This window comes from Heptranchias perlo, chromosome 3 (genome assembly GCF_035084215.1).
Source record: "Heptranchias perlo isolate sHepPer1 chromosome 3, sHepPer1.hap1, whole genome shotgun sequence".
Classification (NCBI taxonomy): Eukaryota; Metazoa; Chordata; class Chondrichthyes; order Hexanchiformes; family Hexanchidae; genus Heptranchias; species Heptranchias perlo.
Genome location: NC_090327.1, coordinates 131,411,197 through 131,437,175, shown reverse-complemented (window position 1 = coordinate 131,437,175; position 25,979 = coordinate 131,411,197). Strand labels below are relative to the sequence as shown.

Below are 25,979 nucleotides of genomic sequence, written 5' to 3'. Positions count from 1 at the left end.
TGCACTACAGTGTAAATATTGCTGGACTTTAATGGAATGAAAGCATCAAATACCTTGTACGCTAAAGTTGGAAAAGTAGAGTAAGTTCTATCATGCAGTTACTTCCATCTGGAGATAAGGATGGTGACTGAACACTCGTTCTCAGCTGGCAGCAAGAGTGTCTGCCTTTTGCAGCCTGTGATAATGCCACTCATATATCCTCATTATCTCTCTTTTGTGTTCTTACATCCAGCAAATTGCTAGATAAATTCTACTTAACAATATTCTTATGTGAAACTATTCAGGCAACGGTGACTGACAACATCCTTGAATAGCTATTTCTACCAATGGATAATGTAAAATAATTGACAGTGATCTTCATTGCTTACCTTACCATTTTTTCCTCTGCAACTCTTTCTAAGTGCAGCAGGTTATAAACACTGCATTTACCTCCCATGCTATTGCCGCCCACGTCCGTTGAACTTTCTGTTTAGTAATGGGTTGCCCTTCCAACACTGTTCCTTCACATTATATGCAAAATGATCTTCAATGCCTCATCTGTGAAGCCCCTGTTTTTTAGGATCTCCTTGATCCCTTCACAGGTGCCTAAATTTCCACACTGCACAAGTGACCTGATGAACAGAGTACTGCTTCCAATATTTAGATATCTATTTAAGGGGATTGCAGCACCATTGTAGGTAGATTTTGATCGGCAGCTCAATTGTGCATCAGTTGCAATGCACCGATCCTCAAAGAAAATGCAGTGGGGTAAATTCACCGATCCCATAGGGAGCCATGCTTGAAGGGAGCACAGGTCAGAGAGGGTTATAACACTGTATTGCCACTTCAATAATCCATCCTCCTTGAGAGCATGGGATTTAAGAATAGTGGGTAAACCTGTACTGAAGAAGAAAAGGTTAACTGTCATTGAACATAACATCAGTGTGCCAGAAGCAAATTAAACCATCCACAGTGCCCCTCTAAGGAATAAAAACCGACATCCACAAGCAAGACAAAGTTAAGGCCACAACTCGGTTCCACAATGACATTCGCATTGTTTGTAAGTGTCAGTTTGTGCATATTTTCACACACGTTTTCTTGACAAACTGACACCTATTTCCTTGTTTTGTACTATTCACACTTCTTCAAACTACACAACACACACACTCACACTTCTTCAAACTACACAACACACACACTCACACTTCTTCAAACTACACAACACACACACTCACACTTCTCCAAACTACACAATACACACTCACACTTCTTCAAACTACACAACACACACACTCACACTTCTCCAAACTACACAACACACACACTCACACTTCTTCAAACTACACAACACACACTCACACTTCTCCAAACTACACAACACACACACTCACACTTCTTCAAACTACACAACACACACACTCACACTTCTTCAAACTACACAACACACACACTCACACTTCTCCAAACTACACAACACACACACTCACACTTCTTCAAACTACACAACACACACACTCACACTTCTCCAAACTACACAACACACACACTCACACTTCTCCAAACTACACAATACACACACTCACACTTCTTCAAACTACACAACACACACTCACACTTCTCCAAACTACACAATACACACACTCACACTTCTTCAAACTACACAACACACACTCACACTTCTTCAAACTACACAATACACACACTCACACTTCTCCAAACTACACAACACACACACTCACACTTCTTCAAACTACACAACACACACTCACACTTCTCCAAACTACACAACACACACACTCACACTTCTCCAAACTACACAACACACACACTCACACTTCTTCAAACTACACAACACACAAACTCACACTTCTCCAAACTACACAATACACACTCACACTTCTTCAAACTACACAACACACACTCACACTTCTTCAAACTACACAACACACACTCACACTTCTCCAAACTACACAACACACACACTCACACTTCTCCAAACTACACAACACACACACTCACACTTCTTCAAACTACACAACACACACACTCACACTTTTTCAAACTACACAATACACACTCACACTTCTCCAAACTACACAACACACACACTCACACTTCTCCAAACTACACAACACACACACTCACACTTCTTCAAACTACACAACACACACTCACACTTCTCCAAACTACACAACACACACACTCACACTTCTCCAAACTACACAATACACACTCACACTTCTCCAAACTACACAACACACACTCACACTTCTCCAAACTACACAACACACACTCACACTTCTCCAAACTACACAACACACACACTCACACTTCTCCAAACTACACAATACACACTCACACTTCTCCAAACTACACAATACACACTCACACTTCTTCAAACTACACAACACACACACTCACACTTCTCCAAACTACACAACACACACACTCACACTTCTTCAAACTACACAACACACACTCACACTTCTCCAAACTACACAACACACACACTCACACTTCTCCAAACTACACAATACACACTCACACTTCTCCAAACTACACAACACACACTCACACTTCTCCAAACTACACAACACACACTCACACTTCTCCAAACTACACAACACACACACTCACACTTCTCCAAACTACACAATACACACTCACACTTCTCCAAACTACACAACACACACTCACACTTCTCCAAACTACACAACACACACACTCACACTTCTCCAAACTACACAACACACACTCACACTTCTCCAAACTACACAACACACACACTCACACTTCTCCAAACTACACAATACACACTCACACTTCTTAAAACTACACAACACACACACTCACACTTCTCCAAACTACACAACACACACACTCACACTTCTCCAAACTACACAATACACACTCACACTTCTCAAACTACACAACACACACACTCACACTTCTCCAAACTACACAACACACACTCACACTTCTCCAAACTACACAACACACACACTCACACTTCTCCAAACTACACAATACACACTCACACTTCTCCAAACTACACAACACACACTCACACTTCTCCAAACTACACAACACACACACTCACACTTCTCCAAACTACACAACACACACTCACACTTCTCCAAACTACACAACACACACACTCACACTTCTCCAAACTACACAATACACACTCACACTTCTTAAAACTACACAACACACACACTCACACTTCTCCAAACTACACAACACACACACTCACACTTCTCCAAACTACACAATACACACTCACACTTCTTCAAACTACACAACACACACACTCACACTTCTCCAAACTACACAACACACACACTCACACTTCTTCAAACTACACAACACACACTCACACTTCTCCAAACTACACAACACACACACTCACACTTCTTCAAACTACACAACACACACACTCACACTTCTCCAAACTACACAACACACACACTCACACTTCTCCAAACTACACAATACACACACTCACACTTCTTCAAACTACACAACACACACTCACACTTCTCCAAACTACACAATACACACACTCACACTTCTTCAAACTACACAACACACACTCACACTTCTTCAAACTACACAATACACACACTCACACTTCTCCAAACTACACAACACACACACTCACACTTCTTCAAACTACACAACACACACTCACACTTCTCCAAACTACACAACACACACACTCACACTTCTCCAAACTACACAACACACACACTCACACTTCTTCAAACTACACAACACACAAACTCACACTTCTCCAAACTACACAATACACACTCACACTTCTTCAAACTACACAACACACACTCACACTTCTTCAAACTACACAACACACACTCACACTTCTCCAAACTACACAACACACACACTCACACTTCTCCAAACTACACAACACACACACTCACACTTCTTCAAACTACACAACACACACACTCACACTTTTCAAACTACACAATACACACTCACACTTCTCCAAACTACACAACACACACACTCACACTTCTCCAAACTACACAACACACACACTCACACTTCTTCAAACTACACAACACACACTCACACTTCTCCAAACTACACAACACACACACTCACACTTCTCCAAACTACACAATACACACTCACACTTCTCCAAACTACACAACACACACTCACACTTCTCCAAACTACACAACACACACTCACACTTCTCCAAACTACACAACACACACACTCACACTTCTCCAAACTACACAATACACACTCACACTTCTCCAAACTACACAATACACACTCACACTTCTCCAAACTACACAACACACACTCACACTTCTCCAAACTACACAACACACACACTCACACTTCTCCAAACTACACAATACACACTCACACTTCTCCAAACTACACAATACACACTCACACTTCTTCAAACTACACAACACACACACTCACACTTCTCCAAACTACACAACACACACACTCACACTTCTTCAAACTACACAACACACACTCACACTTCTCCAAACTACACAACACACACACTCACACTTCTCCAAACTACACAATACACACTCACACTTCTCCAAACTACACAACACACACTCACACTTCTCCAAACTACACAACACACACTCACACTTCTCCAAACTACACAACACACACACTCACACTTCTCCAAACTACACAATACACACTCACACTTCTCCAAACTACACAACACACACTCACACTTCTCCAAACTACACAACACACACACTCACACTTCTCCAAACTACACAACACACACTCACACTTCTCCAAACTACACAACACACACACTCACACTTCTCCAAACTACACAATACACACTCACACTTCTTCAAACTACACAACACACACACTCACACTTCTCCAAACTACACAACACACACACTCACACTTCTCCAAACTACACAATACACACTCACACTTCTTCAAACTACACAACACACACACTCACACTTCTCCAAACTACACAACACACACTCACACTTCTCCAAACTACACAACACACACACTCACACTTCTCCAAACTACACAATACACACTCACACTTCTCCAAACTACACAACACACACTCACACTTCTCCAAACTACACAACACACACACTCACACTTCTCCAAACTACACAACACACACTCACACTTCTCCAAACTACACAACACACACACTCACACTTCTCCAAACTACACAATACACACTCACACTTCTTCAAACTACACAACACACACACTCACACTTCTCCAAACTACACAACACACACACTCACACTTCTCCAAACTACACAATACACACTCACACTTCTTCAAACTACACAACACACACACTCACACTTCTCCAAACTACACAACACACACACTCACACTTCTTCAAACTACACAACACACACTCACACTTCTCCAAACTACACAACACACACACTCACACTTCTTCAAACTACACAACACACACACTCACACTTCTCCAAACTACACAACACACACACTCACACTTCTCCAAACTACACAATACACACACTCACACTTCTTCAAACTACACAACACACACTCACACTTCTCCAAACTACACAATACACACACTCACACTTCTCCAAACTACACAACACACACTCACACTTCTTCAAACTACACAATACACACACTCACACTTCTCCAAACTACACAACACACACACTCACACTTCTTCAAACTACACAACACACACTCACACTTCTCCAAACTACACAACACACACACTCACACTTCTCCAAACTACACAACACACACACTCACACTTCTTCAAACTACACAACACACAAACTCACACTTCTCCAAACTACACAATACACACTCACACTTCTTCAAACTACACAACACACACTCACACTTCTTCAAACTACACAACACACACTCACACTTCTCCAAACTACACAACACACACACTCACACTTCTCCAAACTACACAACACACACACTCACACTTCTTCAAACTACACAACACACACACTCACACTTTTCAAACTACACAATACACACTCACACTTCTCCAAACTACACAACACACACACTCACACTTCTCCAAACTACACAACACACACACTCACACTTCTTCAAACTACACAACACACACTCACACTTCTCCAAACTACACAACACACACACTCACACTTCTCCAAACTACACAATACACACTCACACTTCTCCAAACTACACAACACACACTCACACTTCTCCAAACTACACAACACACACTCACACTTCTCCAAACTACACAACACACACACTCACACTTCTCCAAACTACACAATACACACTCACACTTCTCCAAACTACACAATACACACTCACACTTCTTCAAACTACACAACACACACACTCACACTTCTCCAAACTACACAACACACACACTCACACTTCTTCAAACTACACAACACACACTCACACTTCTCCAAACTACACAACACACACACTCACACTTCTCCAAACTACACAATACACACTCACACTTCTCCAAACTACACAACACACACTCACACTTCTCCAAACTACACAACACACACTCACACTTCTCCAAACTACACAACACACACACTCACACTTCTCCAAACTACACAATACACACACTCACACTTCTCCAAACTACACAACACACACTCACACTTCTCCAAACTACACAACACACACACTCACACTTCTCCAAACTACACAACACACACTCACACTTCTCCAAACTACACAACACACACACTCACACTTCTCCAAACTACACAATACACACTCACACTTCTTAAAACTACACAACACACACACTCACACTTCTCCAAACTACACAACACACACACTCACACTTCTCCAAACTACACAATACACACTCACACTTCTTCAAACTACACAACACACACACTCACACTTCTCCAAACTACACAACACACACTCACACTTCTCCAAACTACACAACACACACACTCACACTTCTCCAAACTACACAATACACACTCACACTTCTCCAAACTACACAACACACACTCACACTTCTCCAAACTACACAACACACACACTCACACTTCTCCAAACTACACAACACACACTCACACTTCTCCAAACTACACAACACACACACTCACACTTCTCCAAACTACACAATACACACTCACACTTCTTAAAACTACACAACACACACACTCACACTTCTCCAAACTACACAACACACACACTCACACTTCTCCAAACTACACAATACACACTCACACTTCTTCAAACTACACAACACACACACTCACACTTCTCCAAACTACACAACACACACACTCACACTTCTTCAAACTACACAACACACACACTCACACTTCTCAAACTACACAATACACACTCACACTTCTTCAAACTACACAACACACACACTCACACTTCTCCAAACTACACAATACACACTCACACTTCTTCAAACTACACAACACACACACTCACACTTCTCCAAACTACACAATACACACTCACACTTCTCCAAACTACACAACACACACACTCACACTTCTTCAAACTACACAACACACACACTCACACTTCTCCAAACTACACAACACACACACTCACACTTCTTCAAACTACACAATACACACACTCACACTTCTCCAAACTACACAATACACACTCACACTTCTTCAAACTACACAACACACACTCACACTTCTTCAAACTACACAACACACACTCACACTTCTTCAAACTACACAACACACACTCACACTTCTCCAAACTACACAACACACACACTCACACTTCTCCAAACTACACAACACACACTCACACTTCTTCAAACTACACAATACACACTCACACTTCTCCAAACTACACAACACACACTCACACTTCTTCAAACTACACAACACACACACACTCACACTTCTTCAAACTACACAATACACACTCACACTTCTCCAAACTACACAACACACACACACTCACACTTCTTCAAACCACACAATACACACACTCACACTTCTCCAAACTACACAACACACACACTCACACTTCTTCAAACTACACAACACACACACACTCACACTTCTTCAAACTACACAACACACACACTCACACTTCTTCAAACTACACAACACACACACACTCACACTTCTTCAAACTACACAATACACACACTCACACTTCTTCAAACTACACAACACACACACACTCACACTTCTTCAAACTACACAACACACACACACTCACACTTCTTCAAACTACACAACACACACACTCACACATCTCCAAACTACACAACACACACACTCACACTTCTTCAAACTACACAACACACACACTCACACTTCTTCAAACTACACAACACACACACTCACACTTCTTCAAACTACACAACACACACACTCACACTTCTTCAAACTACACAACACACACACTCACACTTCTCCAAACTACACAACACACACACTCACACTTCTGCAAACTACACAATACACACACTCACACTTCTCCAAACTACACAACACACACACTCACACTTCTGCAAACTACACAATACACACACTGACACTTCTTCAAACTACACAACACACACACTCACACTTCTCCAAACTACACAACACACACTCACACTTCTCCAAACTTCACAACACACACTCACACTTCTTCAAACTACACAATACACACACTCACACTTCTTCAAACTACACAACACACACACTCACACTTCTTCAAACTACACAACGCACACACTCACACTTCTTCAAACTACACAACACACACACTCACACTTCTCCAAACTACACAATACAGACACTCACACTTCTTCAAACTACACAACACACAAACTCACACTTCTCCAAACGACACAATACACACTCACACTTCTCCAAACTACACAACACACACACTCACACTTCTTCAAACTACACAATACACACTCACACTTCTTCAAACTACACAACACACACACACTCACACTTCTCCAAACTTCACAACACACACTCACTCACACTTCTTCAAACTACACAACACACACACTCACACTTCTTCAAACTACACAACACACACACACTCACACTTCTTCAAACTACACAATACACACACTCACACTTCTTCAAACTACACAACACACACACACTCACACTTCTTCAAACTACACAATACACACACTCACACTTCTTCAAACTACACAACACACACACTCACACTTCTTCAAACTACACAACACACACACTCACACTTCTTCAAACTACACAACACACAAACTCACACTTCTTCAAACTACACAACACACACACTCACACTTCTTCAAACTACACAACACACACACTCACACTTCTTCAAACTACACAACACACACACACTCACACTTCTTCAAACTACACAACACACACACTCACACTTCTTCAAACTACACAACACACACACTCACACTTCTTCAAACTACACAACACACACACTCACACTTCTTCAAACGACACAACACACACACTCACACTTCTCCAAACTACACAATACACACACTCACACTTCTCCAAACTACACAACACACACACTCACACTTCTTCAAACTACACAACACACACACTCACACTTCTTCAAACTACACAACACACACACTCACACTTCTTCAAACTACACAACACACACACTCACACTTCTGCAAACTACACAATACACACTCACACTTCTCCAAACTACACAATACACACACTCACACTTCTCCAAACTACACAACACACAAACTCACACTTCTCCAAACTACACAACACACACACTCACACTTCTTCAAACTACACAACACACAAACTCACACTTCTCCAAACTACACAATACACACTCACACTTCTTCAAACTACACAACACACACTCACACTTCTCCAAACTACACAATACACACTCACACTTCTTCAAACTACACAACACACACTCACACTTCTTCAAACTACACAACACACACTCACACTTCTTCAAACTACACAACACACACACTCACACTTCTTCAAACTACACAATACACACACTCACACTTCTTCAAACTACACAACACACACTCACACTTCTTCAAACTACACAACACACACACTCACACTTCTCCAAACTACACAACACACACACTCACACTTCTCCAAACTACACAACACACACACTCACACTTCTTCAAACTACACAACACACACACTCACACTTCTCCAAACTACACAACACACAATCACACTTCTTCAAACTACACAATACACACACTCACACTTCTTCAAACTACACAACACACACTCACACTTCTCCAAACTACACAACACACACACTCACACTTCTCCAAACTACACAATACACACTCACACTTCTCCAAACTACACAACACACACACTCACACTTCTCCAAACTACACAACACCCACTCACACTTCTCCAAACTACACAACACACACTCACACTTCTCCAAACTACACAACACACACTCACACTTCTTCAAACTACACAACACACACTCACACTTCTCCAAACTACACAACACACACACTCACACTTCTCCAAACTACACAATACACACTCACACTTCTCCAAACTACACAACACACACACTCACACTTCTCCAAACTACACAACACACACACTCACACTTCTCCAAACTACACAACACACAAACTCACACTTCTTCAAACTACACAACACACACACTCACACTTCTTCAAACTACACAACACACACACTCACACTTCTTCAAACTACACAACACACACACTCACACTTCTTCAAACTACACAACACACACACTCACACTTCTTCAAACTACACAACACACACACTCACACTTCTTCAAACTACACAACACACACACTCACACTTCTTCAAACTACACAATACACACACTCACACTTCTTCAAACTACACAACACACACACTCACACTTCTCCAAACTACACAACACACACTCACACTTCTCCAAACTACACAACACACACACTCACACTTCTCCAAACTACACAATACACACACTCACACTTCTCCAAACTACACAACACACACACTCACACTTCTCCAAACTACACAACACACACTCACACTTCTTCAAACTACACAACACACACACTCACACTTCTTCAAACTACACAACACACATTCACACTTCTCCAAACTACACAACACACAAACTCATACTTCTTCAAACTACACAACACACACTCACACTTCTTCAAACTACACAACACACACTCACACTTCTTCAAACTACACAACACACACACTCACACTTCTCCAAACTACACAACACACAAACTCACACTTCTTCAAACTACACAACACACAAACTCACACTTCTCCAAACTACACAACACACAAACTCACACTTCTCCAAACTACACAACACACAAACTCACACTTCTTCAAACTACACAACACACAAACTCACACTTCTTCAAACTACACAACACACAAACTCACACTTCTTCAAACTACACAACACACAAACTCACACTTCTTCAAACTACACAACACACAAACTCACACTTCTTCAAACTACACAACACACAAACTCACACTTCTCCAAACTACACAACACACACACTCACACTTCTCCAAACTACACAACTCACACACTCACACTTCTCCAAACTACACAATACACACACTCACACTTCTCCAAACTACACAACACACACACTCACACTTCTCCAAACTACACAACTCACACACTCACACTTCTCCAAACTACACAATACACACACTCACACTTCTCCAAACTACACAATACACACTCACACTTCTCCAAACTACACAACACACACACTCACACTTCTTCAAACTACACAATACACACTCACACTTCTCCAAACTACACAACACACACTCACACTTCTTCAAACTACACAACACACACACTCACACTTCTTCAAACTACACAATACACACTGCGAGGTTGGACGTGTTTGGTGACCAACATTCCAAACTTTTTCCCACCAGGAAACAGACTTAAAGGCTGGCTTGTAGGAGACAGGGATAACTCCTTCAAACTTGGCTCATGACATCAGTGAGGAACCAATAAGACGCAAGAGCACTACAATCAGAGCCACATGACCACCAGGTGTGTCATCAAGAAAGCCATCAGCATGTTGAAGATGTGCTTCAGGTGCCTGGACAGGTTTGGAGGCCCCTTCAGTACTCACCAGCGAAGGTGTCCAGAATCATTGTGGTGAGCTGCGTCCTTCACAACATTGCGCAGCAGAGAGGGTTAGAGGTGGAGGACGACCAAAGGTGCTCATCAATCATCTTCTGATGACAAGAACATTGAAGAGGAGGAGGATGAGGAGGACGAGGAGGAGGAGCATATGAAGATGGAGCACCCATCGCCAGACCAGCCCCGTATATTGCCGCCTGGGATGCCAGAGACACCCTGATAGCTCGAAGGTTCAACTCGTGGCTCACACTGGAAAAAATAAAAAATGGAATCCTCTGGCCTGCTCCCATCATCACCCCCCCACTTTGCACAAAACAGTCCTTCAACCAAGCATACACCCATTGCACATCCCCCAGTGGGTCCCGTCATCTATTCACATTCATCATGAAGCAACTGAAAGGGTGAGTTGACACTCGGGACACAATAAGGGGCAAGATGTGGTGAAAATCATTAAATTATATGTGCCGTTATTAAAAAAGGAAACTTAACAACAGAACATTTCTTCAAAACACCCATGCGCACACCCTTGGTGAATTAGAATTGCTTTCTCTTACACTTCCTATCGTTTCTACGTGGTACATCCCCTGTGGCTTCAGCAGAGGCAGGCTGCTCCAATCCCTGCTCTAATTTCGGAGATGCTTTTGGCCAATGACCTCTGGGTTTTGGAGCACCAAACACTGCTCCACCTGCACCTGTACAGGGGCAGACTCGGCCACCTGGAGAGGAGGCAGCATTTCTCGCCATCATCCCTCTCCCGGGCCAATGCCACATCACTCCCACCACTCTGCTGGGGAGCAGCTTGGTGCAGATCAGTGATGTGTTGTAAGGCCATGGATATGGTATCTGTCATCCTATTTAAGGTAGCAGACATCTCCTGCACAGCCGAGGACACGGCCTTCATAGATTCATTCGAGAGCCGTGCTTGAAGCTCCACGGAGGTGGCCATTCTTTCCATCGCAGACATTCTTGCAATTACCCGTGACACCAATCCACTAATGTTGGAATTGGGTTCCTCCATCCTCTCCGCTATTATGGAGATGGTACTGGCAGATGTGCCACGCACATCACAAAGTTGCTGCTGTCCCTCTATCATTCTCCTTCTCAATGATGGCCCCTGGGGTTCAGCATCTGTATCCAGCTGAGCAGAGCTTGGAGGGGAGTATGGCCCCCGACGTGGACTCTCCACAGCTGCCCCTGGCACCAGTGTCTGCTTGTGCTCACTTGTGAATTGTGAATCACCAGGTGAGACCCAACCAACTGTCTAACTGGACCCACTGAAGTGTGAGTATTTGCACTGGTGCATGGCTGTATGTCCTGTGACGGTGTACCCTCAGAAGGAATGAGGTCCTCTGAGGATTCATCGTCAGCATGTCCACACACTGTTGCTGTATGCATAAAGGTCCTGGAAGATAAAGCAAACAGATGTGAATTAGTCCTGGCAAAGTAACAATCTTGACAATCACCATACTCAGGCTTCTCATAGTTCAGTCATTGATGAAATAAAGTCAGCATGTACGTCAGTGATACTTTTAATTCTGTCACCAGGCATCTGTGAGTTCCCGATGTCTCCATCTCCGATTGACAGGGACACAGATGTGCCAGCTATCTCCATGGTGCCCTGCTGTGCATCAGTGAGCTGCACAATTTGTGGAGGGCCACCTCTGATCTTCTCCCTCTCTCTTGCGTTTTGTGCTCTTTTCTCCGACAAGGGGTGAAAGAGCAGACCTGTGAGTGACTGAAGGTCACGTATTCACCTGATGGATGCAGTGCATTGGGTGAGGGTGAATATTGGACAGATGCATCACATTGCATAAGGACTGTGGTGAGGGTCCGTGGTGGATGGATACATGGGGGGGTGAGGAAGAGCAGAGAAAGTGAAGGATGGGAGCTGCTGAAACTTATGTTGGTGTGAGGAGTGATGTGATGGAGAACGCTTGGCAGGACACAGTGAGAGGGGTGTTGTTGGACACCACAGGATGTAGGTGAATCAGCAATTGTACTTACTTTCCCTGAACCGGTTCGGTCATTAAACCGCATCCAGCACCGTATCCAAGACCGGAGCACAATGCTCCTGCTGCTCACCTCCTCAGCCACCTCCAACACGCCTTCTTAGTGAGAATAGCAGGATTCTTCCTTCCATTGCTGTGGAAAATTATCTCCCTCCTGCTCCTGACTGCACCCAGTAGTAAGTCAAGGGAAGAATCATTAAATCTGGGTGCTGACCTTGCTCGTCCTGAATCCATCTTCACTAACTCTCACCGTCTCCTTCTAAAACCTCCTGGCTCCTCCAAATTCCATTTTTGCATTGGCCCTTTAAATAGTCGATTTGAGATCGCACCATTCAGGTGCGTGTCACGCCCGCTGTCGCACTTGGAGAAGCAAAACCTGGAAGGAAAAATGTAATTAGGCAACCAAGTTAAAATCAGACATTCCAACCCGTTAAATTTTCTTCCAGGTTTTGCGCACGCAATTGCCCCCCACCCCCGCTCGGAACATGCCTTTGCACTAATATATCAGGGCCATAGAATCTTACAACACAGAAGGAGGCCATTCAGCCCATCGTGCCTGTGCCAGCTCTTTGAAAGAGCTATCCAATTAGTCCCACTCCCCTGTCCTTTCCCCATAGCCCTGCAAATTTCTCCCCTTCAAATATTTATCTAATTCCCTTTTCAAAGTTCCTATTGAATCTACTTCCACCATCCTATCAGGCAGTGAATTCCAGATCATAATAACACGCTGCATAAAAAAAATTCTCCTCATCTCACCTGCGGTTCTTTTGCCAATTACCTTAAATCTGTGCCCTTTGGTTACCGACCCTTCTGCCAGTGGAAACAATTTCTCTTTACTCTATCAAAACCCTTCATGATTTTGAACACTTCTATTAAATCTCCCCTTAACCTTCTCTGCTCTAAGGAGAACAATCCCAGCTTCTCCAGTCTCCCCATGTAACTGAAGTCCCTCAAGCCTGGTACCATCCAACTAAAAATAATTAAACTATTTTGGTCTTTCTTATTTCCCAGTAAAATCGTGCTGTGCAGTTATTCATTCAAAGGGTGATTGGAGCAGATTCGATAATGACTTTCAAAAGGGAATTGGATAAATACTTGAAGGGGAAAAATTTGCAGGGAGATGGGGAAAGAGCGGGAGAATGGGACTAAATGCTAGCTCTTTCAAAGAACTGGCACAATGGGCCGAATGGCCTCCATCAGTGCTGTATCATTCTATGATTCTATAATTTGCTGTGGAGGATCGATTTTTGGGTCTAGCACTAGATCTCATTCTTCTTTCGCCAAATTTTAACTTTAAATTTTCAAACCCTCCTGAAAAGGCAAATTCCATTTAAGATGTAGTAATTTTTGTTTGTGAATAGTTGGTATTACATAAACTTCCAGCTAAACACACTATTTTAGTGGCAGATTTTTAAAAATAATAGTTGAAAATAACTTCCAGTTCAGTAATTTCCTCCCCTTTCAACACACATTCCTTCAGGGTGATAATGAAATGTTAATTTCAGAATACGTGTTCATATTTTCTTATAAAACAGTGTCCAACATTTAGGTCACCTCAACCACATTTGCTAATATTGTCTTGTGTATTATTATTTCATATCTCTAGCAACGCTTTGAAATACACTAACAAAGTTGCCATCATGTCAGCATGCTTTTTTTTAAAAAATGGACCCATTTTGAGACATTCAAATTGGGGCAAACATTACACTAATGGGGTTTGATATTTTGAAAAAGGCTAAATATCGCATGAAACGCTACACACGGTGGGGTGTAAAATTGGCCTTTAGCTGATATCAACATTTCTCATTGATTGACGTTAATGAAAAACATTGAAGGAAACGGTATAGGCTCGATTTTTACCCTGCCCGCCTGGCGGAAACTGGCCGGGCAGCGACTTACCCCCTCCGATCCCGCACGATGTAATTTTAACCTGCTCTTTTGAGCAGGCGAGTGGGACACCCGCCGAAAGGCAACGGAGTCTTGCTTTAAATATGCAGATCAGGCTCTGATGATGTCATCGGGGTCCGACTGCAATTATAATCCCCGGCCTGTGCAGGGAAGCCGTCGTGGATTCTCCGCCAGGTCAGTGACAAGTCCATCCAGAGCCAGAAGAAGCCCAGAAAAGTAACTGATTTAAATTTTTTTTTGGTTTCCTTGTGGGCCAGGAGGAGTAGGAGTGCTCCCCAGGCCCCAAAGGGAAATCTTGGGCCTCTACTGCTCCAGGCTTCCCTCCCCCTCTGACTGCGATGCCCGCCCGACACCCGACCTAGACACTTATCAGACTGCTGGGGACGGTTCCTTTGTGTCCCCAGCGGCGGCCTACAGCCGCTCAAAATCCCATTCCCGCCCATCGACCGGGTAGGGCTTCCTGCCAGGTCCAGGCGGGAGGCCGACTTCCAGTATGCCAATAGGTCCCGGGTGTTAAAATTGCCCAGGCCTCGCGAAGCTGGGGGGGTCCAGACGGTTTGCCATCCACCTCGGACCCCGCCCAACCGTTTCACGCTCCGAGATAAAATCAGGGCCTATGGCTGTCACTTTGCTGATGCTTAGGTGGTGGTGTCTAAATCAACAATTTTCCTGCCACTAAATAAAATTGATACTACAGATACAAGAGAAGTCATCAGGCAGTCTCTCCCTTTCCCTCCCCAAATCTCTCCACCTCGCTCTCCTGCTTTAAGACGCTCCCTAAAACCTCGCTCTTTGACCAAGCTTTTGGTCACCTCTCCTAATGTCTCTTTCTTTAGCTCAACGTCAATTTTTATCTCATTACATTCCTGTGAAGCGTCTTGGGATGTTTTACTATGGTAAAGGCACTGTATACATACAAATACAAGTTGTTATTGCTAGGGGGATAGAATATAAAAACAGGGAGGTATTGCTGTAGTTATATAAGGTATTGGTGAGACCGCACCTGGAATACTGCATACAGTTTTGGTCTCCATACTTAAGAAAAGACATACTTGCTCTCGAGGCAGTACAAAGAAGGTTCACTCGGTTAATCCCGGGGATGAGGGGGTGGACATATGAGGAGAGGTTGAGTAGATTGGGACTCTACTCATTGGAGTTCAGAAGAATGAGAGGCGATCTTATTGAAACAGATAAGATTGTGAAGGGGCTTGATCAGGTGGATGCGGTGAGGATGTTCCCAAGGATGAGTGAAACTAGAACTAGGGGGCATAATCTTAGAATAAGGGGCTGCTCTTTCAAAACTGAGATGAGGGGAAACTTCTTCACTCAGAGGGTAGTAGGTCTGTGGAATTTGCTGCCCCAGGAAGCTGTGGAAGCTACATCATTAAATAAATTTAAAACAGAAATAGACAGTTTCCTAGAAGTAAAGGGAATTAGGGGTTACGGGGAGCGGGCAGGAAATTGGACATGAATTTAGATTTGAGGTTAGGATCAGATCAGCCATGATCTTATTGAATGGCGGAGCAGGCTCGAGGGGCCGATTGGCCTACTCCTGCTCCTATTTCTTATGTTCTTATGTTATTGTTGGTGAATGCAACAGATTTAATTACCTAAAGCATGAACCAAGAAAAGGTCATTGGCCCCATTAATAATATTCCGTTCACAGACCATGTACGATATGCTCGACAAAGTTTCTTCCTACCCAGCCCTTCAGAAACTCCACTGAAAACTACATCCTGCATCATACATTGCCAGAAAAGCAGATGCCTCAAATGCATAACCACTAGCCTGGATGGGTTTAGGCACAATACAGGGCAGCACTTTGAAATAAGCATCCAAAATTGTCTGTTCCATCTGGCAACAATCGATGAACATGTTGAAATAGTTAGGTTTGCAAACACATTTATCCTTTTACTGCAATAACCTCTAAAAACATCAATTGGTGCTTCCAGAAGACACAGCTATCTACAGCCCCCATAGCATTCAGAGAGCCGAGGTTATTGAATTCAATACCGTTGCGATAAGGGTCTTAAATAGAAGATGTATGATGATAAAATTGTATTTTTTATTGAATTTTGATAAATTTATGGATGTGGTGATTTATGTAAAAGAATAAACATTCAAGTGAAGGCAGAATCAATAACTCTTGAGCAGAGAAAAGCTGGTTGAGTGTTATTAGTTGGACATGATACAAGCAGTATTAAATTATTCAGTTCACTTGTTCAGTTTTGCTGAATGGTTGTATATATATGTGTGTATTATCATTCATTGACTGATAGATTTTTCGATACATTTTTGGTCCCTAATGGAATCAAGGGATATGGGGATCGGGCGGGAAAGTGGAGTTGAGGTCAAAGATCAGCCATGATCTTATTGAATGGCGGAGAAGGCTCGAGGGGCCGAATGGCCTATTTCTTATGCTCTGATGACTGTACCTCATTTTTGATGCTACTTCATTTAACAATGTTGAGGAAGGTGTATTGGTGAATTAAAGGGGTCCATTTTAACTCAACCTGCCTGGTGGACACGGGGCAGTAACGGAGTTAAAATAGCTGTGGTGAACTTACTGCCCTGCTCCCGCTCCGCGCCATATTTACTTCCGCTCGGTAGCCCAGGCGCTCGCCTGAATCAGGTGTACGCAAATCGCGGTCCTCTGACGTACAACCTCGAGGGACAAACGGGTGGCAAAGAGGAAGAGGCCCCAAAGATATAAGTGAAAAATTATTTTTGTGGGGCCAGGAGGAGCTCCAGAGCTCCCAGAGAATACAATGGACCGCTGCCGTCATGTGCTCTCCCCCTGATCAGTTCCCCCACTTCCCCTGGACCTACCTTCCTGCTGACCGGGTCAGCCTCCAGGCCGCCTGATACTCCACCAGCCCAGAGACAGCGAGCAGCACCGGAACACCCATTAGGAAAACGGAGAGTCAAAATCTACCCTAAAGTGTCTACAGTTTGCTGACCTCTGGAGCCAAGTACATTAAGGAGCATTGTAATTCCTCAGAACCTCTGAGTTACTGTTGCTATAGTGATAGAAACCCATTTGCTGTGAGCTTTTTATTTACCCTACAAATTGAAAACGACTTACTGCTGGTTGCTAATTGATTAAATCCAGAGACTGGCTTTGTCCAGCAGAAGGGCACGTTTTGGGCCTGAAATTCTGGTGGGGCCGTGGGTGGAACTGGAATGGATCGGCCCAAGGAGGGGGAGAAAACGGGGCAGAACCCAGTTCAACCAGGGTTCCACTCTGTTTTCCATCCTTTCCTATTCCGGTGTGAAGGCCATGGGTGAATCTTCTGCCTGTTCCTCTATGATCAGAGCTGGTATTTGGGATGTTCCCAGGCTACCTCCAGAACCGTATGCCCTCAGGAAGCCCCAATGGAGCTCTCGTCAGCCCCCCCCCCCCAATTTGAGACAGGCTTTGGGCCTATCCACTAGGCCGGGTTTAGGGTCCATTTCACCATTCTTTCACCTGCTGGAAATGCAGGGCCTTTGAGTTTGAAGACTTTTTATTTTATCTGAACACAAATATAGTTTGAACTTTATAGTAACGGTCTAAAAAGCATTTCATTTGTTGAAGCTAATTCTTTATTAATGAACTTCAGGTTCATTCCTGCCAATCCTAGATGAACAATTTGGACACTCTGGGGATGAAATTGGACAGGGCCGACCTTCCAGCACGAACTGGTCGCAGGGAACGATTCCTGCACCAGAACGGGTAGGCCCGAAGTGCACTCAATAGTGGACCTCGGGCCTCATTTAAATTTGACCAGCAAGCTGTGCACAGCTGCTGCATGTGCCCAGGCAGCTTGTTGGCAAAGTGGATTTCAATTTTGGGCTGGTACACCAGAGACAGCTGCCCTCAAGTAAGTCCTGGGACTGGGGGAGGGGAGTGGGAGGCGATCGGGTGCGCTTTTCTGGGGAGGAGGGCGACTGGGAGCGCTTGGGTGGGGGGGAGAGGGTGATCGGGAGAGGGGAGAAGACGATCGGGAGAGCGGCGATTGGGTGTGAACCAAGGGGGCAGGCAACAGTCTTCGGGACTGCGGTGGAAGAGGGAGGAGTAACCCTGCTCCAGTTAACTTTGCCGTAATAGTTTTGATCAGCTAGCGATCGATAATAAGGATAAGCAGTTTGTCTGCATCCACGTGGAAGGACCAGTTGCATGCATTCCTGATCAGGAGCCAGCATCAAGGGATCAATGACAAGATCATTTGTAAACTCGTGGAATGCGCAAAATCCTGATCTTTTATATCCGGAACATCTTTTATATTTCTGAAAGACGCTGCAATATAAATCTGATTTCTGATGGAATCGAATGTTTAAGTTTACTGAGTAATTGAATTTACGGAGCATTGGAATTCAAACAAAACACGTTTCCCCTCATGATTTATGAACAGCTCCATTAGCTCTCATGATACAATCTTCCTGAGCAACAGAAGAAAGAGGGCTCGTTGAAAGCAGGGGTTTTAGCCAGTAGTTGCCTCAGAATAATCGTAGAGGTCAACATATGTAGGAAACATTAAGCTGCTGATTACCTGATGCACTCCAAATCACTAGAGGACGTAATAGTTGATGGAACTGCTTCAGTTCCAAGAGGCACATTATTAAGCACTTAAAGCAACTTGGCTCACTCAGCAAGAGCTTTTCACAGAAGTTTTCACCCCAGGCCAACTATTACCTATTCATTACCAGCAATATGCCATACAATTCTTAACTATTTGTTACAGATATGAAAAGCAGGTGAATAGAAAACAGATATACCCATAGTAAGATTCATGACTGTGTTGTGGTGTGCTGACAATGATGTATTACTGCAATATTCAACATGGAGCCATTCATGAGACCTTCGCTGTCCGTACGTGAATTAGAAACAATATGGACTGGGTGCCGTCTCACATATTCTAATATTGCAGCAAGACCAAGACAGCATCCAGGCTTGGGCTGATAAGTAGCAAGTAACATTCGCGCCAGACAAGTGCCGGGCAATGACTATCTCCAACAAGAGATGGAGTTCAATTCAATGCCTGAAATTCAATGCCTGAAATTCAATGCCGGAAAGGGTGGTGGGAGCAGATTCAATAGTAACTTTCAAAAGAGAATTGGACAAATGCTTGAAAAGGAAAAATTTGCAGGGCCATGGGGAAAGAGCAGGGGAGTGGGACTAGATCTTTCAAAGAGCCGGCACAGGCACAATGGGCCAAATGGCCTCCTTTGAGCTCTGTGATTCTATTCTATGAAGAAAGAGCCAAATCACCTTCCCTTGACATTCAATAGCATTACCATCACCGAGACTCCCATCATCAACTTCCTGGGGCACTGTGGCTGCAGTGTGCATTATCTACAGGATGCAGTGCAACAATTCGCCAAGGCTTCTTTGGCAGCACATCCCAAACCCACGACCTCCACCACCTGGATGAACAAGGGCAGCAGATGCAAGTTCCCCTCCAAATCACATGCTATCCTGACTTGGACATACATCGCCGTTCCTTTATCGTCGCTAGGTTAAAATCCTGGAATTCACTACCTAACAGCACTGTGGCAGCACCTTCACCTCACGGACTGCAGCGGTTCAAGAAGGCGGCTCATCACCACCTTCTCAGTGCATCTAGGGATGGGATATCAATGCTGACCTTGCCTGTGATGCCCATACTTGGAGAATGAATATTAAAAAAAATATGTTCAAGCTAAGATCCCAGAATTGAGTTTGTAACTTATAAGTTTGATTTCTTACCTCACAAACATATTTCTTACTCATTTACATGCTGCCCGTCGGCGACATCTTCTAAAAACAAGTCAGGTTCCACATGCATGCTGATGACACCCAGCTCTACCTCACCACCACCTCTCTCGACCCCTCCACTGTCTCTCATTTGTCACACTGCTTGTCCGACATCCAGCATTGGATGGGCAGAAATTTCCTCCAATTAAATATTGGGAAGACCAAAGCCATTGTCTTCGGTCCCCGCCACAAACTCCATTCCCTAGCCACCAACTCCATCCCTCTCCCTGGCCACTGTCTGAGGCTGAACCAGACCGTTTGCAACCTTGACCTCCTATTTTATCCTGAGCTGAGCTTCTGACCCCATATCCTCTCCATCACCAAGAGCGCCTATTTCCACCTTCGTAACATTGCCCATCTCCGCCCCGCCTCAGCTCAATGCCATCCTCAGTGCCAATATCAGGGAAGGATTCAACACAGTGCAGCACTTCCTGGAGAAGATGGTGGCATTCATCATCCCGACAGAGAGACCAGTCAATGCATCCATTCAAGTGACAAGTGACCTGAAAGGCCATGTAAGGATGGTTTAGAGAGAATGATGGAAAGCAGCATCAGAGAGCTTTAACGCAGTACCTCTCAGTGTCTTGAGGATTTAACTGACACCATCTGCCCTCCCTATGACCCACGCAGATCCAGGACCCAGCACAAGTGGCATGCCTAGAATACACCTTCATGATCCCATCCTCCCCAGCTCATGTGCACTTTCTGGCCAGCCCCCTTAGATGCCTGCTCATCTAGGTATCAGGATACAGGACCAGGCTGAGCTGCCCATGCACCTGCAATAGTGACGCAGGTGAAGAGTCCACCCAGGACTTAGACAAAGGCCACCTCGGTCTCGAGATCCTTATGATACCACAGCTCAACTAAGTCCCACTGGCCAAGTCACCCTTGGGATCACTTGAGCACAGCACCAGGATAAATTTAAGAACAGCACATAGAGGCACCGGGGATACACACAGTGCTAATAAGAAACACTTGCTGTAAAACCACTTTGTAACATGATGGCCAACATGTCTGTAGGTAGTGGAGAACAAAACAAATGGCAAAAGGTAGTACTTCTGGGGTTATGCAATCTCGGTCTATGAGAGTAGTTAGGAGCATTGTGGAACAAAAGGCAAAAGCTTATGTAAAGGTGCAAGGGTGAAGAAAAATGGCAAGAATAAGGATCGGAAGGATTATAGAAAGCAACAAAAGCTAGAAAATAGTAAGAAAGGCACAAAGGGAGAATGAAAAAACCTTGCCGATAGCATCAAGAGTAATAGCAAATATTTTTATTTGTATATCAAGATAAAGAGTGTTTAAGGAGGAGTGGTCCCATTAAACACAGATTTGGGCGAAACAATAGCAAAGGATTAGGACGTGGGGCAAGTAGTAGCTCAGCGGAGAAAGAGGATACAAAGTAGGAGATTTGAGATTAGTGAGGGAGAGAAACTAATAGAAATCAATATAGGAATACAAAAATTATAATGGATAAAATAATGGGATCGAAGTTGGACATCTCTCCAGGCCCAGAGGGTTTCCATCCAAGGGAATGAAAAGAAATAGGTAAGGAACTTGGAGATGTGTTAGTTACAAGGGCTGAATTTGACTGTGTCCCGTGCACTGGTCAGGTAAAGCGCTCCCAAAGTGTGCTCTTCCTGACCTGAACCTACCCATATTTGCAGGTTCAGATCATTAGCCTAGGCCCAATGTACCCCAGACACAGGCCCCCTCTTGGCAGAGGCTTGTGCCTAGCAAAAGGTGCAGAAATGCACTCGCTGCTGCAGGCCTTAGCTGCAGCAACAGTAATAACCATTGGTGACAGAACTTTGAGACTGTTATCCCGAAATAGCAATTAAAAGGCCCTGAACAACGATTCCTGGTCCACTGTCCTTAAATAAAAAAGGGGCTTATTTTTTTGGGTCCTGCTGCCTTCCCTTCCCTGATCCTTCTATCCGACAGGGTCCAAGTATAGAACCTAAGGCCCACTTCTTCTGAACGCCCCTCAAAATGGGCACCCCACCAGCTAACCAGGAAGAAAACTTTAATGGAAAGCCTCCGGCCACACCCCCGACCCCCACCCAGGGAAACCCTGAAAATCCCAGCGCAACGTAAAGGGAGTGGGGACCCATAATGACGGGTCTCAGCTGCCGTTGTTTCTCTTTTACACCTGGGAACTAAGCGTTCCTGAGGTGAAATTGATAGGAAATTCGGCCCTATAATCGGCCAAAGTTTCACTCGATTTGGCAGAGTACCAGAGAATTAGAAGGCAACAAAGATTACACCTTTATCAAAAAGAGGAGAAATGGACAAACCAAGTAACTACAGGGCAGCGAGTTTAATGTAAGTAATGGGTAAATTGCTCGAATCCATCATCGGAGATATAGGCTGATTAAAGAAAGTCAGCACTGCTTTATGAAAGGTAGGTCATGTTTACCTAACTAACCTAATAGAGTTCGTTAACAGAGTCAATATGGTGGCAGGTCGAACATGATTAATGGATGTTGTATATGTGGATTTTCAGAAGCCATTTGATAAGGTCTTGCACAAGAGACTGCTACCTAAAAGTGACATGCATGGAACTGAAGATAGCCTTGTGGCCTGAAGGATGTAGGAGGTAGAGAGTTGGGATTAAAGAATTAGTTACATTTTGGGGTTTTTTTCCTACCCTTCTTACTTTAGATTATTCAGCTTCCAAATTTTAGATTTCTCTCATGTGCTCTAAGCCTTTTCAAGATGTCTTCACTAGACTTGATATCTAGATAAGCTTTTAGCAGTGTGCCCAGGATAACAAACAGAACAATCTTTCTGTTCATTGCTTTTAGCTACTGGAATTATCCTACACCTCCATAGGATTTCTCTCCCATCTTCAATAAATGATAACCTTAAAATGAGGTCTGAAATTTCGATGCTTTAAATTAAATTTATTTTACAAAAGATGAACAAGTGAATAACCAACATCGACAAAACACATATACAGTTACGATAGAATTCCTTCTATCCAGCTTCTTGAAAGAAAAACAATGAAAAGTTGCAATTTAATACTAGTTTTTGTTTGTAGAATACCTTTATATACACAATCTTTCTTTTCTTTTTCTATTTCTTTCCAGGATGGACGCCACCCAGGGGGGTCACTCTGGCTGCCTGCCTCTCTTCCATGGTCTTGTCCGCGCCCAGGTGGCCCTGGAGAGGGAGCATGTGGGTGTCCACTGGTACGCTTGAGGCCTTCCGTGACCGGTGGGTACTGCAGGGACTGGAGTGGCTTGCCAGGAGCAATATTATCATTTTGTTTTATAAGTTTCCTTTTGTTCTTTAATTAGTTGTGCCCCTTAACAAAAGGGGGGCACGTTTAAAAATGGGTCTTCAGCTGATGACACTGGGGCAAACCAGTGCATCCTTATGTATCATTTAAAAAAGACATAAGGAAGTCTTATATTGAATTACAACACCTGGAAGTCGCTTTTTCTTACAATGCCCCGGTGAGATTGGAGAACTGGCAACACAGAACCCATACAGTCTTTCATATTTGTGGATAATGTCATTGATTCTGACAGAAAAAAAAATAAAAGGGCACTGAAGTTTTTTGATTGACACAAATTATATCCGTGATTTAGCTGACAAATGGCAATTTTAGAATCATAGAATCATAGAAGTTACAACATGGAAACAGGCCCTTCGGCCCAACATGTCCATGTCGCCCAGTTTATACCACTAAGCTAGTCCCAATTGCCTGCACTTGGCCCATATCCCTCTATACCCATCTTACCCATGTAACTGTCCAAATGCTTTTTAAAAGACAAAATTGTACCCGCCTCTACTACTGCCTCTGGCAGCTCGTTCCAGACACTCACCACCCTTTGAGTGAAAAAATTGCCCCTCTGGACCCTTTTGTATCTCTCCCCTCTCACCTTCAATCTATGTCCCCTCGTTATAGACTCCCCTACCTTTGGGAAAAGATTTTGACTATCTACCTTATCTATGCCCCTCATTATTTTATAGACTTCTATAAGATCACCCCTTAACCTCCTACTCTCCAGGGAAAAAAGTCCCAGTCTATCTAACCTCTCCCTATAAGTCAAACCATCAAGTCCCGGTAGCATCCTTGTAAATCTTTTCTGCACTCTTTCTAGTTTAATAATATCCTTTCTATAATAGGGTGA

At 43.6% G+C, this 25,979-nt stretch overlaps 1 long non-coding RNA gene across 2 annotated transcripts in view; it reads right to left on the bottom strand.

The window, feature by feature from the left end:
- The window catches only part of LOC137307295 (uncharacterized), a 98,723-nt gene that overhangs the window by 59,680 nt on the left and 13,064 nt on the right, over positions 1-25,979 (bottom strand). For both annotated transcript variants that reach the window (XR_010959099.1, XR_010959100.1), the window contains exon 3: positions 14,371-14,532. This is a non-coding gene — a long non-coding RNA (uncharacterized lncRNA). The remainder of the gene's footprint in view (positions 1-14,370; positions 14,533-25,979) is intronic.